We start from the raw sequence: 19117 nt of genomic DNA, 5'->3' as shown, positions 1-19117 counted from the left end.
AGAAAAGTGAGCTTTTAAACAACAATTCAAAGATGTCTAAGGGTGGTGCAGGGGGTTATTGTAGAATTTTCTTTGTGTTTATATGAAAACAATTCCAGATGGTGGTTTAGAGGAATTTACACCCAGACCAGATGCAGACTAGTCAGTCTAGACTTGTTTCTGCTGTGGGATAGACGGAAAATCTTGTACGAAAGAAGGTCCCGAATTAAGGATTTCATTATAAAAAGTTATTATTGACTAAATAGTAAACATGCTACCTGGCTAGAAAAAAGTATTAAAACATATTTACACTTAAAAAGAAGTAATTAGTAGTAGTCCAATCACTTCAGAATGTGTCAGGCCAAGGCAGAGGAATGAGTGTAAATAGATACAGACAAGAGAGATGTATTATTAAATTAAAGTCACTTAATTACCGCAAATGTTAAATATGCAGTTTTCTGGCATTTAAATGATATTTTCCACCAAAATTAAAATGAGTTGTCCACTCTGAATTCCCACTTCTTAGGCAGCATGTAAATGTCAGTCCTAAATTAAAGTTAACTAGGATCAGTGTCTGCTATACCTTTAAAAAAAAAAACACACTACAATTTAATTAGAATCAATAAACTACTTTTTATTGAAGTTTCCAATGTGTTTTCTTATTCTAAACATACAGAGAGCCGCTAACATGAAACCTTCAAAGATTTTAACAAGTTTGGGTCAAAGGGGAGCCGCGGGTGCTGAGCACCTGGGTGAGCAGCCCCCGGCCGTCCCCGCACCCCGGCAGCCCTCGGCACCCAGCACCCCACCGGGCTGGGCCCCCTCCTGCTGCTGGGGCCACTGGCAGCTCCCCTGGCGTGGGGAAGGTGATAAGTGGGGCCAGACACTCGGCAGGATGAAGCCCATAAAGCTGCGCTGATTTACACCAGATGAGCATCACATCCCCACTCCTTTTTTCTTGCTGTGTGTTTTTGGACGGGCTCCATTCAAGCTGTGAGGTAAGCATGCTGCCTTTTTACTTTCAATTAAACCCACTATTTTTAACTTAAATATGTCCTCCCAACTCCTCGGAGTGTTTTCATAAAAAGAAATCAAAACACATCTACCCATGCTTTCAGTTTAAAATGATGAAAAGCCCTCTAATCTGCAAATGTATATCTGTTATTAGGGCTTCGACTAAACAGCCTCCCCCTGCTCCGAGCACCCTGGTCCCCTGGGCACTTGGCTGGGAGTGTGTGTGGGGTGCCCGGGCAGGGGGGCTGCCCGCTGCCCTCCCTACCTCCGCCACCAGCATCAACTCGCTTGCGCTGACATTTCGACTTAGCAGATTTTTCATGTTGCCAGTTTAATTTATTTTTTTAAAAAGTCATTTCTGTGAGCCACACGACTACCTTACTCATAATCACCGCTGCGTGGAAGTGATTATATTAGAGGTCTTTTTACAGTGCATGCACTCAGATCAAGATGTAATATGCATTTCATATCCCCTGACTCCCTGTCCTAAAATAGAGACAAAACATTCTGTAATGTCAGATTGCTTTGAATTAGTTTTAATTTGATTAGAAATATCCCACAAGGCTACCCGAGTACATAGAGATTATGTATAATTAATGCCGTGATCAATTAGATCTGAATTGTTAGTCCATCAAGAAGCAATAACATGAGGGCTGATTTTCAAAGAGTTTTCCCTTAATCCTCTTGTTGTAGGGCTCTTTATGATGAGATACAAAAGCTCCTAAATTAGGACAACATGATATTGCACACATTTGGAAAAAAAAATAATTCTATCTGTGTATCATTCATAAATACGTAAGGGAGATGCCCATCACCATGTGAGCAAGTGCAGCCCTGACCCCTCGCCAAGGGAGCTACAACCCCTTGCACGCCACCAAAACGGCTCCTCCGCTCGTAGTGAATGGCCAGGCTCCATCCCCCGGTGCCATGACAGTGTTTGCCGTGGAGTAAAATTCAATTCGTATCATAGAACCACAGATCCACAGCATGGTTTGGGTCGAGAGGGACCTCAAAGCCCCCCCTGGGCCATCCCCTGCACCTCCCCCCAGCCCAGGTGGGTCCCAGCCCCAGCCTGGCCATGGGCACTGCCGGGGACGGGGCACCCACAGCTGCCCCAGGCGGCCAGTGCCTCAGCACCCTCACAGGGAACAATTCCGTCCGAAGACCCATCTAAACCTGCCCTCTTTCACTTTAAAACCATTAGCCTTTGTCCTATCGCTACTGACATGTCTGTCCCCATCTTTCCTGTCAGCCCCTTCAGGTGCTGGAAGGTCTCCCCAGAGCCTTCTCCTCTCCAGGCTGAACCACCCCAGCTCTCCCAGCCAGTCCCTGCAGCAGAGGTGCTCCAGCCCCAGGTCACCCCATGGCCTCCTCCAGCGCCACTCCAGCAGCTCCGTGCCCCTTCATTCATTGCCATCAGCGCTCGGTGCTGGCAGCCCAGTATAGCTTTGCCTGGTGCCACACTGGGTCCCGGCATGGCATCCCGCTGGCGGCAGGGCTGGACCTGTGCTGGGCAACCCCCGTGGCTCAGACGGGCAAGGGGCTCCCGTGGGTGTGAGAGTGCAGGGTAAGGGAAGGTTCATGTGTGGAAGCAGGCGATGAGGACAGCCCCCGAACTTGTGCCTGCGAACTTGCACCCTGAGATGCTGCTGGCACACCAGTCACTGAGTATGGGTTTACACATGTGTGCTGGGTAACATGGGACACATGAAGGTTGCTGTGTATGCAAACATTGGCACAACCAAGTGTCCACTGAATTGTCCTGTCCATCCTGTGCCTGATGCTCTCCAGAGCCTTCCCGGGCCACCCCATGGCTGCTCAGAGGTAAGAGCTGGTGCCTTGTCAGAGAGTGAGGAATGCCCAGCAGTGAGCAGGGAAGCGCTGCAGCCACCAAGGCACCACCACAGCGAGCCAACGGGCACCCGCCCCACGCCCAAATAACACAGAAGACGTTTTATAAATGGGAAAAGATGTTCAACTGGAATCAAACTTTATATGTGATTAATTCCATCGGCTGCTTTTGCAGCACTTGCAGGAAATTATCACCTTTATTGCTGTGCTTTATGGTGCAGAAGTGCCATTCCTAGGCACGTGCCTACAGGCAGGATCAGGAGGGCGAGGGGGCAGCTGCCCGTGCTCCCCCACTGCCCTTGCTGCCTCCCAGAGCATGCCTGGGTCAGGCAGGGTGCAGGCAAGCGGCCTCCACACCCCGACATCTGCGTTTTACCGGTGCAGCAGGAATATTTCATCCTGGATTCACAGATGGTGGAGGAAGCCCACACCTGGTCTCCGCTGGGATTTCAACCTGTGACCTCAGTGAGGTGTGAGGAGGAGATGTTGGTGCCCGTCCGTGGCTGCTGCGTGAGGGGCAGCATCGCCTTCAGAAGTCGTGGTAAAGTTGCACACTTAAAAATGCACATTGAGATGGGAATTGTCTTTCAGTGTATTACATGCAAAATCTGTGAATAATTCATAGAAATTTATTATTCAATGAGTAATTCCTACAAAAGCTAAAATCAGGTGGCTGAAGCCCATAGGAATGTTTTCCCTGAACCGCTACACGTGTCAGTCTGCGAGCCGAGGTATTAATATTTTAAGTACAACAACGGTTTTTTCCCCTTTTTAACAGCCTGTATGTGTCACCGAAGGTCACATCCAGAACTAGCCTGAACCGTTGATGTACGCTTTGTGAGGAAGGATAACACTTTGACACTTGCTCCCAGCGGGAAAAAAAAGCACAAAGGTGTCTAAAATTTCTCAGGAAATGGGATTTCCCTGCCTATTCCTATTTTTGGATGCTCTGATCTGTTTTTTTTCAGAATTTCATCTCAGGTGTTTTAAATTCTCCGAGCTGCTACATGTATTGTTGATCCTGGATTATTGATCGCGGCGGTGGAGCGCATGTCAGCGCCGGCTGTGGTGACGGTTCCTTGCCGTCTATAAATCCGTGAAAGCAGTGATGTGTCTTTGGGAGGGTTTGGCATTTTGTGGAGAGCAAATAAGACCCTGAAATATGGTGTAATCAATTGTGGATTCTCAAATAAAGCCATAAATCCAGCTTTCAGATCATTTTACAGTAATGCAAAGTACTTTATTCTTGAGAGGATAAACTGTTTCAATTGATATTCGATTGCAAATTTCCTTAATGATTAAAACGCAGGATTAATATAATGAAATATTTCAATGTTGCATTTTATCCTATTCTGACATAGTAAGTGGCAATATATCATACCATTAAGATAACAGGAGCATAAAATGAAAACATTATTAAAAATCAAAATGTTTAAAATAGCTATTGAAAACTTTGAATGCACTTTTTTGTTTCTAAATGTTTTTCTGTGTAATTTTTTTTGTGCTGAGTGTGATACGGCTTCTTGACAAGATTGGGGTTTTTCAAACAGTCTTTTTCCTGCAAGAAACTGTTTCAGTGAACACTTTCCCAACCAGCCCCAGTCACAACGTGTTGTGCATTCAGAGCTTACTTAAAATGGGAAATAAAATATTTCACTTGAGGCTTTTGAAGTTCGCAGCTGGTTTAAAAATACATTTTTGCGATGTAGTATTAGTCGCTGTCAGCTGTGCTGCCTCAAAGCCCCTTTTTGTTCAGTTATTGAGTAATGACTGGTCGGAGGGGGGATCAAACCCCCCTTGGCATGCTGACGGAGCCCCCGGCCCATGCCCCCCACCCAGCGCTACTCTCGCCCCGGGGCACCAGCCAAAACTGTCCCAGCAGCCCCCGGGCGTCTTTCACCTCCCAGGAAATTCTTCCTCTGTTTTTTGTTAATTTGTTTCTTTATGGCATTTGTTTCGGTGGTTCAGCTGCCATGCGCCAGGGGTATTTAATCAGGCATTTCCTGATGATGTATTTTCCCACTTTTTTCAGTGTTGGTTTTTTTTCCCAAAGCAGCAAGAAAGCCATTGCAGCTGTTCCGTGCCATGCAGCACTGCGGCGGTGACCATGGCACAAGCTGGCAGCCCCAGCAGAAGGCGCATGCCCAGCAGGCGCCATGTGCTCTGCCCAAGCCAGGGTCGTGTTCTGCACTGCTTCTCCCATGCTGCCTTCGTCTTCAACTCACCAGTGCTTCTCTTGGTTTGCTGCCATGGCGCGGGCAGGTAACAGGCCCTGAATTTAGAGCTGGCAGGTCACCGCGGCATGCCGGCCATGGGAGCAGGGCACAGGCGATGCTGCGTCTTCGCCCCGCACCATGGCACAGTGGTGTTTCCCTGCAGCTGAGCGATGGGTGGCACATGTCCTGGGGCAAAGCTAGCCCCAGGGAGCATCTCACTCTGCATTTCTTATTAGGTCAGCTGCAAAATGTGCTGTCAGATGTGTCTGTTACCAGGAGCAACAGTACAGCTTGCTCCATGCAATGCTGTGGTGCCCTGAGGTTGCAAGCCTGGGAGGAAGGGTACCTCCCGAGGTGATGGTGGCCCTGGCCCAAATGGCCAGGAGTGGCTGCTCTGAAAGCAACAGCAGCAACAGTGCTAATGTAAAAACTTTTCATTTTTAATCCCTGGTGGAGGTCGGGATTTCCATGCGGAAGAGATGGAGGAGGTCTCATCCCTGGAGGGCTCCTAGTGCAAGGAACAAGCAGTGCCAGGGGCTGGGAGGCTCAGCAGGGGAATCACTATTCCCCTCCTTGCCCTACTGTGCATCTCCTTTTTCTTCCTTGTCTTCTCATCCCTTCCTGTCCCGCAGTGTCCCAGCACAGGCAGCACCACTTCTTACTGCAGCGTTTGCGCAGAGGGAGCAGAGATTTGGACTGCCGGCAGCTGTCTCTTAAGACCTCGCAAAACACATTTGACTAATTATGCCAAGTCATCTTGCTATTTTTTGTCTTCCTCCAGTCTTTTTACTAACTTCTTTCACCTTTCTCACTTCCCAGCACGTGTCCAAGTCCTGCATATGCTGCAAGAGCATTGCAGGGATGCACAGCCCCAGCACAATTAATCTTTCTCCAAGGTCAGCTGCTGCCGCTGGCCCCGGTTGCCACTCTGGGGAGATGCCTACCCCTCCACCTTCTCACCCAAGAGTCCTTCACACTCATCCGGACAGGGTGGGAAAGGGGATCACCTGGTGAAAGGACTTGCTGGAGTGGATGAAGCTGTAGTAAGGCAATTAATGGACAATCTGACTCCTGCTTGTACAAAGAGATGGCATCTGTGATGAAAAGGTCTCTTTAATTGCTAATTGAAGAGTTGAAAGACACCTTGGAATGAGTTTTGGTCAACCCCCACATGTGGGCACCGGCTGTGCAGGAATAGGAGCCTGAACCCCCTGTCAATAGTTGGGGTAATTCCCTTCTAGGGGGAAAAAAAAGACCCTTCCAGGCGCACACACACGCACACACAGAGCCACTTTTCATTATTTTGTGTCACTCATTTCTCATTTGTTGCTATGCATATTGTGCCATTATAACAGGAAATTACATTTGCATCTTGTGTGGCACAAGCATGTTGTGAATATCATAAAAACACATATGGTCATAAATGGTTTTAAAAAAAGGCGATAAAACTGACATTTAGAAAACAGCTTTTGAAAAGAGAAAACATGTTCATAGAGATTTTGTACATCTCTTCTATGTGAAAAATTCTGTGCTCTCATTTTGGAAGCTTTTTCGTCAAACTTCTTATTTTTTTCTACGTATTAGTTTCAATGTTTTAGAAATTTTACTTTGCGTTTCGATCTTCAACATCCTAAAATCTCACAGAATAAATCTGAATGAGTCTAACGAGTCTTTCCTAAGTGTGTTGAAAGTGGAGTTTTCTGTGTGCCTGCCTGGCATGTGACTGGCTTTGCTCAGGGGTGTGTGGATTTGATCATTGTTTTCAGTGAAACCCTTGAATTTTTGAAGAATTCTGAAGTATAGTTGCATGAAGCTATAATATTTTTGCATGCTTAGAAATGGGGTTTCAGCCATTTAGACGTTAGCGGGTTGGTTGTGGGAGCTGGGTTTTACCTGAACTTCCCTGAATTCAGCTGGTACTTGGCTACGGAGCTGGCAGAGGTTTGGTTCACAACAGCAGTGTTTGCTACCAGACTTCTGGAACAGCAGAAGTCTGTGTGCATTATAAGATCTTAGCTTTAAATAAGAAAAAAACCCGAAACCACTAACTAGGAAAAGTTTATTATACGGTCTTAGCTTTAAATAATTAAAAAAAAAAAACCAAACCAACAAACTAATTCAGACATGATTTTCATTACAGGTCAGAGATCCTGAATTAAAAAGAAGCAGAAAGTCCTTTCAGCAAAGAAAGGAGTGTACAGAAAAGCTGTCTCCTCCAAATATATTCACTTATTTTTTAGCTAGATCATTATACTCCCTAACTTTTGCCAGGGTTAACCATGTCCCCACAGGCCATTTGCGCCAGGGCTGCCAGCACCGCTCGGCCACCGCCACTGCCGTGCACTGCTGCTATGGGGAGTCACCGGGGGGCTGGTCCAGGTACATAATCATTTTCTTGCAGTGGTTTTTGCCATCAGTCAGCTGTGGCTCTTGGTCCAACTGAGTGTCTCAGGAAAGATTTCTGCTAGTCATTGCTCCGTGCTCACAGCAGGGAATTCATTCTAATTTTCCAGGGCTGTAAACTGCAAACCTTTTATCTGTAGCCTTTAACATGATCTGTGACAAGCAGATCCGATGTTAGCATGCTATGCTATAAATCCTCCTGAAGTGTTCCTTTACACAGAAATTATGGTACTGATTCATGATCCAAATACGGATTTTCAGTGTGGGTCTTGCCAAGTCGCCATCGCTACCTTCTGCTTGAAATGATCATGAGAACTGTCTACCAAGCAAACGAGCTCTGCATCAGAGGAGGAGGACGTCTTACAAGCAGCACCAAATCTTCTGGTTTTCTAACCAGTCATCAGAGAGGATTTCACTACCATGCAGCTGTGTACTGCTCTGGCAAACTCTCTGTGTGAAGATATTAAAAGAAGCCTGGATTTGCATACTATTCAATGAAAAGAAGTCTAATGTCCCTGTTTTCTATATGGTTTGTGCAAATTGGAAGTGGGTATCCATCCTTCAGGTGATGTCCCTCCACCCCCTGTGTCCCAGTGGGGTCGGTCCCCACATCATCCCCACTGTGTCCCCGCTCAGGGATTCCCATTGTGCTCCCAGGTGTAACATTTGAGGGCTGCGTAACATTCAGCCCCACGGTTTTTGGCAGTCATTCCCAGCCAGTGGATGTTTCCCAGCAGCAAAAGCACTGCTGCGGTCGGCCTTTGGAGATGGGAAGGGCAACGGGCTCTGCAGCTGGGGAAACCCGAGCTGTGAAACTGCAAGCTTGCCTCTCCCCCGGGGAGTGCTCCCCAACCCAGCCACCTTCACTAGCTCCTGGCTTGCTTTAATCACACCAGCAAACGTTAATTAACATCCCTCCGTGGCCAGGCTTTGCAGTCCAGATCTTGTGCACAGATAAACTAGCCAGACTCTTTCCTGCCAGGGCTGCGGTGCTGATTTACACCAGCAGTGGATCTACCCTTTCTCCAGCTTTGTAAGCTTTATTTCCACAAGCTCCTCAGCTGGAGCAAGGAGTTTCTGCAGTTTCACTTCAGCTCTAAACCGAGCCATTTCAAGTTCACGATCACTGCCGCACGTGGCTCCCCTCCTGCTTTAAGAATTACTAGGGAAAGGTGATTACCTCTGTTGTTCCCACTCCCGGTTTCCCTCTCCGGCTGCAGGCTCCAGAGGAGCTGCACAGCCAGGGTAAAGGATGCTTTCCCCCACTTCCCTGGCCGTGCACCAGTCCCTCCCCACTGAGCATCTGGCCTGGTGATGTGCTGCTGGCTGGGATGCAAATAGACATGGAAAAGACGGGGAGCCTGCAGTTGGGTTTCTGAATGCACAGCTCGGCGCTGCCTAACAAAGTTGTGACTTGCAGAAGTGCAAGGTACCAGAAGAAAGAAATCCCCTCTCTGTGCCAGCCGCCTGTTTATCAGCGGCTCCCAGCCCGGTGTAATTCTTCCCCCTAGTTTTCAGTGATGGAATAGTTGCCATTGCAGCAAGTCTCTTCTGCTGTTGCAGAGCCTCGAGCCTCGGAGAACCCCCTAGCCCCGCGCAGCGTTTTGGCTGATCAGGGTGCAAACACGCTGGCCGAGGACACAAAGGGGAGGAGGAAAGATGGGGGCAGCCAGCAGGGATGCCTCCGCCACCTGACGGGACGCAGATGTCTTCTGCCACTACATGCGAGCCATCAACTTCTCTGTGACTCATTTCTTCATCTGCTGAATGGAGGCAATTGTTGCATTTCCATAAAGAAAATAAAATCAGCAAACGCCCACCGATCTGCCTCCTCCCCAGCAGCACCTCCCGGTCCCCTCCTTTCTCTGCAGTACAACTCACCCTCCATCCCCACAGCGCTCCCGAAAGCTCAGCACCCTTCCCCAGCACTGTCCTGCCAGACCCATGTACGGGGCTGCAGGGACCCGGAGGAGGAGGAGGAGGAGGAAGAGTTTGGAGCTTGGGCAGGAGCTCCGGGGAGCAATGCAGGGTCATCACTGTGCAGAAAACAAAAAGGAGTTGCAACATGTGAGTTGGGTGTGAGGCAGGACTGCATCGCTTCCAGCCTTCCACAGCACAGCCGTGGTCAGGATTTGTTCTCTAACTCTTGGAAGAGGTGCTCAGAGCCACAGGTCGGCCCTGCCTCCCTCTCTGCTCACACCATCTTCGCCACTACAACGTTCCCACCATTTGGTCTGATTTCTGATTCCACATTCTCTTTTAATATGAATATGAAAATTTTGTACTCCCTGAATTTAGATAGGTGTCATATTTGTTGCTGAGCACCCGTAATTTTTGGAAAAGTGTTTGTACTGAAAATGGAAACCTGTCATTTCCCTGCAACTCCCTTCTACATTTAATTACATCAGCTATTGTATCTGAATGTTTCACATCTCCTCTTAAATTATGATAATGTCACTCACATTAAAACTAACATGCATATCAAAAATTCTATAACTGTATACAATTTTCCCCATTCTTTTTAAAATTTCAGCAGGCACTGATCTCTCAATAGAGTTGTACCTTCGATCATAATAAACCATCAAAAAGAGGTGAATGATATGGAAAGCTGAATATTAAGTCCCTGTTTTAGCATATCACCTTTATTCACCCTCTCCTGAGAAATCTGGGAACTGGAAGCAGCCACATTTTGGAGGCATATGTGTTTGACAAGCAGCATAGGTGAAGTGGGAGGGAGAAAGAGCGAGACCTGGGGAAGGACAGAAGTGCCCCATTGCCGAGCCAGCCTGGAGTTGCCCACACAGCCCTGCCACCACCAGCTTTGCCAGAGATGCTACCAGATTAAAAACAAATAAACAGGCAAATTAAAATGTTTTGGAGCCTCTCATGGAGGAATGTCTATCATATCATTCCTGCCAATTTACCAAAGCTGAGATGTGACCCTTTATATTTTTTCCTGGAGCATGTTTTGTGAAGACCTGAATATGGCTCACTCTAATATGTACACTTTGAAAATGGAGTATAATATAAGTACCAATCTTAATCATACGTTATCTCCAGTGAACACATGATCTGTATTTTCAGGGAGCCAAGGTTTATTACAAATCATTTCAAGGTTCATAGTGAGCCTGTCCTTGCTGATCATCTGTCTTTCAATCATCCCCAATTAAAAATAAAGGGTCTTCCCATCTAAAGTACCATTTGTTTCCTCACACAACAGAAAGTTTCTGTGTTAAAAAGCTAATGATTCACCACGAGAACCAGAGATAGGCTCTGGGACCAGCAGCAGGGCAGGGGCCAGTCCCACAGCTCCAGAGCCATGAGCTGGGGATGACCTGCTGGTAGCTGCAGCCGTGGCGTGGCTTCAGGCTCTAGCACCCAGCAGAGCCCATCGATCCTGGTTTCTCTGTTAGAATAAAAGCTGCCTTTGAATGCACAATCCCTGCATCTGCAAAACACTGAGGGCAATACCCTTCCACTCCACCTGCCCAGCCCTACCTATGCCCGGGGGGCGGGTGACAGAGCAGGTCTGCAGCTCAAGGACCCCCGAGGCAGCAGCCCGAACCCCCTTCTGTAGGGAAACCCAAAGGACACGTAGCAGTGCTCTCCTCCTCCGTCTTGTGGTCCTCACTGGCACATCCTGCCAACAGTCAGCTACTCGGCTTCACAGGGGAAAATGGCTGTGAATATTTGCTCACACCATTCTTGAGCACAAATTCTAAACTATGAATTTCCAGAAAAGTCCCAAAATGTTTTCATAAAAGAAGAAATTCACAGTTCCTGTGAGATGCTGGCTGAATGAGTCATCCGGTGGCATTTCTATTTCCTGATGGGATGCTTTATGTAATCCTCTGGCTCAGCACGGGTTTGGAGCTGGGCGCTTGCTTTGCCCACATGCTCTCTGCCCTGCCCCTGGGCTGGGTGAGTGGGGGCTCAGTGAGGCAGAGGACCCTCCCGTGCAGCCCCAGCCTGCCCACACTCCCCGGTTGTCATGTGCAAGGGCTCTGCCCCAGAGTAATTGGTAGAAACTCACGGGTAAGTTTGCACGGCCACCACATACAAGCATTTCACCTTTCCATTTTCTTTCCTGTAACTGAGGACCCATTTAACAGGGTGGGTATCCCGGCATGGGTGCCCCCCACTCAGTGCCACTGCCTGCTGCAAGAGGAGACTCCGGGTTGTGCCACTGCAGGGTTGTCCGGATCCCCAGCCCCAAGCCCCTACCGCTGCCCTGAGCTCCCTTTCTCAGCTCTTCCCAGTCTCACTGGAAACCCTGGATTTGGCTGAAAGCGGGGCTTTTTGTAGGAGCAGAAAACAGCCAGCCATCCCCTTCCCCTCCAGCTGAGGAGCCTGGTGGAGCAGGTGCCCCCAGGCAGCGGGTGGCCCTGGAGAGGCTCTGTGGGCACAGGGGAGTGAACTCTGCTCCTGACCCATTTCCCATCAAGAGCAAGAGGAAATTCCACCAAAACCAGTTTTCTTTGAATTTTTCTCCACTGTGACACAAAGATGAATCTGTCTCCTCAATGCCAACAAAACAGAAATCTCCAGCCACCAGCCCTACTTCACCCTCAGGTTTTTTTAAGAATCTAAAATGAACGCCGTATATGACTAAATCCAGCCCTGGGCCGAAAGCCAAACATACAACAAGACACTTGCATGCAAATCCCTGCCCTGAAGAATGTGCCTGAAATCCAGCGGCAGCATCTTCCTAGAGAGTCAAGAGGATTACGAGGTGGTTACTGGGAAGGCAGCAGCACTGGCAAGCTCTGCACTGGGCACTAGGTAATTAAAAAGCCCAGGCTTGTTTAAGTGACCAGCATGTCCACCACGGCAAGTGGAGCTGGGAGATATGTATGGGGCTTGTCAGGTGCTGGGAGGAGCCATGGAGCTAGCTGGAGATGCTCGGGGTGCGGGGGTGGGCTGGGGTGAGATGCCCCGCTGGAAGGTGATGCTGTGCTCACACTGCTGAGTCAAAGAAGAAAAGCATGGAAACAGGGTGGGAGCAAGGACTTGGGTTGAGCTGGAGGACACAGCTGTGTCCCTTGGAAGGAGCAGAGGCATTTGTCCTGTCATGTATTAATAGAAGTTTTCTGTTTTAAATAACAAACACAGTAATCAACTTAGGTAACTGAACTAATTCTGGTTTGTTTTCCAAATGCCCTGGAAATTGGATCAAAACCAAAGATCCAACAAGGCAGCTGAATCATCTGGTCAACAAATAAAGGTTTAACCTGCCCTTCAGTGTGCGTGCATGAGGCTCGCCTCCACCGGAGAGCCCCAGCCGCTTGGAGCCCACCCTGGCATCTGCAAGCACTGGCCACTCCGCAGCCCAAGAAGTGCTGTTGAGTCCTGCTTCTCCTGCTGAGGCAGAAACAAGACGTTAGCAGGGCTGGCTACAATACTTTAAACTCACAGGAGGGACACCAAGCCCAGGTCTTCTGACCAGGAGGAATTTGAATGATTTTTTTTTTTTTTCTAGGAAATTCCAATATTAGCATAATGCAGCAGCTTGCTGTGTGAGAACAGCAGTATAAATATTTATAAAAATACAAAATTAGCGAAGAACACTGTACATGAATGAAAAAAAAAAACCATGGTGGCCACACATGGAGGGTGCCATACCAGCAGCAACTTAGCAACTGGAGGGGACCCAGCTTTGCCCGGGACAGGGAAAAGCACAGAAAGACACAGGGCCAGAAATTCCAAGTGACAAGATCCCCAGCTGAGGCACAGGCTTAGGGTTTGACCCTTCCCTACCTAAGCTGTGCCCAGTGCAAGACCTGGCACACAGTGAGTGTGCTGAACAGCAGAGAAGAGCCGTTGGGCAGGAGCAGCAGCAGTACCAGGAGCAGCCGGAGCAGCAGGATCAGTGGTCCCTGTGGGAGGTGATGCGCTGCTGTATGTTGCATTCCTGCAGCATGGAGCGTGGCATGGGTACCCGTCCTGCCCAGCAAGCCACCTCTGCACCCCAAGAAACTGCGAACACAATCCGTGCCTCATGCGGATTTCCACGGTGTAACCTCTAGGCAGGAGCAAGGTCGCTAACGCAGGCCAGGGGAAGGGATGTCAGGATGAAAGGCTCCTCCATGCCCTTCTCCTTGCCCGCAGCACCATCTCTGCTGGCAGCAGCTGCAGGCTCGCGGCGCTGTCAGGCACCACCAACTCAAGTAAGAGAAATGGCCCCGGCCCCAATGCACAGACACATCCATTTTTAAAAATGGTCCTTCTGTGCTCTTCTTTTTTTTTCAGCTGTGTCTCTCCAAACTAAGTGAAAGATGTTCTCAGCTTAGTGGGATTAAAAACCAAAGGACGGTAGAAGTATTCTGGCAGGCAAGGCGGTGTTTAACTAAAATTGTCTGCCACAGGCACATCTGAAATTGAGTTAGGATTTAATGGCAAACAAAACCAGAAAATGGATCTGAAAAAACCCCACACCCAAACACCCCAAACCCCATCATTTTTCTAGTGTTGCAAATGGATTGAAAGGGAACCAGGTCCCCACGGCCACATGGTAGTGCACAGCGTAGCCATGCAGGGCAGGCAGACGCAGACGAGGATGGGAACTCTCCCTTCAAACCCAAGGAGAGGCAGCCTGACCATGGGCAGGAGGAGGATGGAGATATGCTACTCAAAAGCTGCTACTTGGCTGTTTGCATGCCAGTGCTGTCCACTCATTAAGCTACTGGTAGCTTTTGCTGCTGCTCATAAGCAAAAGTCTCTCGATTGCTGTTCCAGAATTTGAAATTGGAATCAGAGAAACAGAAATGGGATGAAAATGAGATGAGAAAAAAATGAGAGAGAAATGGTACTCTGGAAGCCTGTTCAAGCCTATAACCTCCTGTGATGTTTGTACTGAGAGAATAAATCCATGCTCTGTTCCAGGCTTGGGGTAGTAGGGAGGGAAATGTCCCCCTCCCTGGGCTGGTGGCACACGCTGCCTGCGGCTCCAGCGCCCCGTGCCGGCATCTTGGAAGTGCCTGGCCAGGCAGGGCTGGACACAGAGCTGAGATCCCTAGGGAAAGCCAGAGGTGCTGCAGCAGAGGTGCCTGGTGGCTGGGAGCAGGAGCCTTCCTTCCCAGAGAGCAAAACCCTGTCCAGCAGCAAGCGCTGCGTGCGGAGCTAACTTGCAAACCCCTTTGCGCTTCCTCAGAAAGCTGGGTTATGTACTGGAAATCAGCTTTCAGTAATTGTCAGACAAAAGCAAAACAAACAACAAAAAAAATAGGCTGCAACTTCATATTCATTCTGAAACCAAAGATCATTTGGTTGCTAAAAATTATACCCATATTATGCATCACTTGAAAACTGTGACATTCTTTGCAGGTCAAGCCATGGGGTTGGAAAGCTGCTGCCTTGGGGGCAGTTGTTGGAGGAGATGAGGAGCCATGCAGAAGGAGAGGCAGCAGGGCTCTGCCCTCCACCGCCTGCTCCCCCAGTGACCCAAGGGCATTTGCACCCTGCAAAGTGATGCCGGTGACATGCAGAGGGTAACGCTCTGCCATGTAAAAGCCAAGGGACACAGAAAGAACTGGCTGTGCACACGGGAAAGCGATGCCAGTGGAGGCAGGCATCCGCAGACGCGAGGGAAGTGTTCAGGCACTTAATGTGGTACTTGTGGAAGATTATAATGTTTTCATTGAGGGACCGCGAATTCCTGTTGTGTTGTGGTTTGTTTTGTTCTTTTCCAGATAAATATTGAGTTTATACGGGGTCTCGGAAACTTCTTTTGGACATCTGCACTGTTGTACTTTTCCAGTTATCCACCAAAGCCCTTCTTATTTTTTCAAGCACAGTAAGAAAATACTTAATCAGACACATGCTGACAGACAGATTTGTTTTATCTTCATTGGGAAAACCCAGTGGAAGCAGCGTTCTGCGGGAAGGCCGGGGTTTGGGGAGGGGACGGAAGCAGAGGGAGCAGAGGCTCCGTCCCGGGCAGATGCTAACAATGCTCTTTCAGAGGCTCATAATGAACCCATTGAGAACACCGAGTTATTTGGAAAAATCCCGAACTGTGAGAAATATGTGCATGTTGCAGTTGAGTCACAAGCTGGCACAAGTGACACCAGCACTTTTTTTTTTTTTAAGTGTACTTTTCTTTCACAGATTCAGAGACAAGGGATTATTATCATCCTTTAATTTAATCTAAGACCCAGAATAGCTGCATCCAGCACAGTCCCGTTGCTGGGCTCGAGAAACTCTTTCAGAAGGGGATCTGTCTTGATATTAAGAATTGAAGAGACAGGCTTTTTATTATAGTTCTTGCTAGATGATTCCAATAGCTAAAGTTTTATCCCTTTTGAAAATTTATACCAAAACCTGCTTATCTCTAGCCTGACATTATTTGGATGCACCTTGCACCATGGATCTCGGTACCTTCCTGCCTGGAGGATTAAGAAATCCATTCTCAATCTGTTCTTTGGTGGGTATGTTAAAGTCTCTGGTTTCTCGTACCTTTTCCTGTCCTCTTTGCTAAATTAACAGCTTTTCCTAATGAAATTTAGTGGTGAATATACAGGGTCTGAAGAAGGGCTTCTGTACCTCAAAGCTGGTCTGTTTTTTGTCAGCTGTAAGAGATGTTACCTACCCCTTGGCCCTCTCCATTGTTACACAAGGCCCAAAGCCTTAGTCAAATCACATTTTTACTAGAAAAAGTAGTTTATTTCCAAGGGATGTCAAAGCACACTGGGTTTTGAGCAATAGTTGCAAAATGAAGCAAAGGAAAAGGAATAGGTTTTGCTTTTTTCTCAGAGTCTGTATCTTACCCATTTTTAGTATTCAGCCCTGCGGCCAAATCCATCCTGGGTGTAGCTGCGACAACATCTTGTCCTCTGCAGATGGATCAGACCCGTCTTCTCCGTGACAGGCACAGTCCCCTCATGCTGACACCATGGCTGAGGTGATCCAGGATTTCCCAAGCAGTGCCTGGGAACACTTTTATTACTGAAACCCAAGCTCTGTAAAAAATCAATTTTCTTGTACCCACCTGAACACCATCAACAATTACTATCTGCTAATATCAAGCTGCCTCACATGAGCTGTATGTGGAGAAAAGGACTAGGTGCACTGTAATTATTATAGCGGGAGTTTGATTGCACCTGCAGGACTTTCTGAGATTATATCAGCACGTTCTCTATTTGACCATTTCCAGGTGGTCAAAATCCCTCTAACAGCCTAATGGCCTGGCAGCACAATCTGCGTCCCTGGGTGGGTGCATCCCCTGCACCACCACTGCCTGCGGGCTCACCTGCAGAAGAATTAAATCCCATCCTCACTCAGGTTCTGCCCAACCACAGATGTGTTCACCTGGACCAGGCAGGAGAAAAAAAGGCTCTGCCCAAAGCATCCTCAGGCATTGGGTGGACCAGGGGTCCTGCACCCCACAGCCCCTGGTCCAGGGGTCCTGCACCCCACAGTTCCTGGGTGATCCAGGGGTCCTGCACCCCACAGACCCTGGGTGGTCCTGCACACCATGTGTCCCCAGCTTCCTGGGGCTCGGGCACCTCCTGCCCCTAATCCGCAAGCATCACCGGCAAGGTATGGCAGCTCCCCTCCACGCTGCCGAATCCCGTGCGGATGCAAGCAAGGATGTGATCCCAAAGTCAACAGAAAAGTGTTTTTTCACATTCTACTTTCCTTAAAGGAAGTCTGGGAGGTGCCAGCATGGCAAATGACCCCTTTGACATGCCTCTGCCCTCTTGGTCTGCCTTGCAGGCTGGGCGTTGAGCAAGAAAACACTCCACTTCCTGCAAGCATCTAAATTTGCTGCTTCCTGGCTGCTGGGAAGCACTCGGTGAGCGTGGGGGACCGCGTGCTGCAGGGCGGTGGTGACCTGCCAATGCATTGTTGTGGAAGTGCTGATCGGATCAGGCACAGATGGGCGACACAGAGCTGTCATAATCAGCCTGGATTTGAAAATGTTATAATTGGGATGGTAAACAAGTTCACAAGGACCTTATTGAGGCAAGGGATTGCCATGGTAACAGACCAGAAAAGTCTGGGAACGAGGAAGGTATCGATAAGTGGGGGCAGCGGGAGGGAAGGTGCGGTGGGTGCTCCAGGGATGCTCCTGCGGCTGGGTCCCTCCCCGGCACACTGGCAGCAGGCAGAGCCGGCCGTGGGACATGGGGTGCCAGGGGCCATGGGGTCTGCCCCACCGTGCCACCCAAGCCACTTGCCTTGCCCCTGCTCTCCGGAGAGATGCCATTGATCCGAGTGTTGAGCTTCTTAGGTTAAGCACGCAGCAATGACATCCCCGGGTCTTCAGCCTGCAGGTGAAGCTTGGGAGCAGCCTGCAGAGCATGGTGGTTGTCTTCTGCTCTTTGACCACCCATGGGAAAATTGCATTTTTGCAGCAGGGTACTTCACCGTGGGGCACCGGGCTCCGCTTTCCCAGTGAGAGCAGGACTGGAGCCCCCTGTCCCGTCCTCCCACCTGGGGCCAGCCCGGGGAGCAACCCCCTGTGTGCTGCAGGTCCTGCAGCCCGCGCATCCCTGTTCGAGCTGCTTCCTGGAGTTTTAGGGCGAGAAGCTGGATGTGAAGAAGCAGGGAGTCAAGTAAAAAGCTCCATGATAATACTAATCTTAGAAACTTCTTATTTACTCAAAAATAGTAATTTTTTAAAGCCTTACTTTGTTAATCAGCTGTTTGTCTTTAATAGGGTAATACTTTCCTTTCCAGGACGAATGGAGCAATTTTTCTCACTATAGGAAAACGATAAAATTACTTTATAAGCAAAAAGAAATGTTAAGGGCCGGGTGGCACCAAAACCCAATTAACAAATCTTTTTTAAGTGGCAGGCTTGCAGCTTGAGTAACTGGACAGAATAAGGAGTTGCACATCTTCAGATAATCAGGAATTGAATTCAGTAGTCAGTCTACTGAGTTGGGGTAGACTTCTGTGGAGTGTTGGTCTTTCTTTCATGGCTAAAATAAAAAAAAATAGTATTTTATTCTCTGGGGTTACTTTACATAGCAAAGATGTGGTTGGGAAGCAAGCCCCTATTTTGAAAACATGTAATATAATAATGAGAACAGGAAAAAGGTGCTTTTGGGTAAGAGACTCCAATGAGGATGTTACATGAAGTGTTCGAGCTGCGTATCCTCTGGGTTATGGGATCTCTATCCGCAGAGACACACATGTGTGTAACAGCCAGGAGTGCCTGGGCACGAGGAAAGAGCCTCCTTATTGTTGTCATCAACTGAAATAAATAAATAACCAAGGCAAGTAACACATTGACAATAAAGTTCTTTGCTATAGAGGGTAGCAGTGACAAATAATTCTATAATTTATCAGAGCTGCAATATGATATATGGCTACTTGATGCAGTAAGCGTCATCAAAATGGAGCTGGAGAGAAACCCAACTTTTTACAGGTACTTTTTCCATTCATGTAATTAAATACATCCTCGGTGGCACTTCTGCCACCCCATAGAATATTGTTCCATTACCTAATAGTCTCATCTTAACTTTTATTTTTGAGGAAATTTAATTATTACATAAAAATGGTAACAATAATAATAATGAGAAAATCGCAACAACAAATAAGGAGAAGAAGGATGTGAATCTGAGTGTAGTGTCTTCCTGACCAGAAACAAGTTTTAGGCACTGCTTGAAACCTTAAAGAAGTGTCTAAATACTGCATTTATTTGGGTG

General features: G+C 48.2%; 1 long non-coding RNA gene across 3 annotated transcripts in view; it reads left to right on the top strand.

Moving 5' to 3' along the window:
• Window positions 1-19117, top strand: part of LOC308056481 — a 111932-nt gene extending 92815 nt beyond the window's left edge. For 2 of the 3 annotated variants that reach the window (XR_013924849.1, XR_013924850.1), the window contains exon 4: window positions 1-19117. This exon is cut by the window's left edge and continues 6002 nt beyond it. This is a non-coding gene — a long non-coding RNA (uncharacterized lncRNA). The other variant, XR_013924851.1, reaches the window with a different exon arrangement.

Source organism: Falco punctatus (genome assembly GCF_963210335.1).
Source record: "Falco punctatus genome assembly, chromosome: Z".
Classification (NCBI taxonomy): domain Eukaryota; kingdom Metazoa; phylum Chordata; class Aves; order Falconiformes; family Falconidae; genus Falco; species Falco punctatus.
The sequence above is the reverse complement of the archived record's forward strand: the minus strand, read 5'-3'. Positions and strand labels throughout refer to the sequence as shown.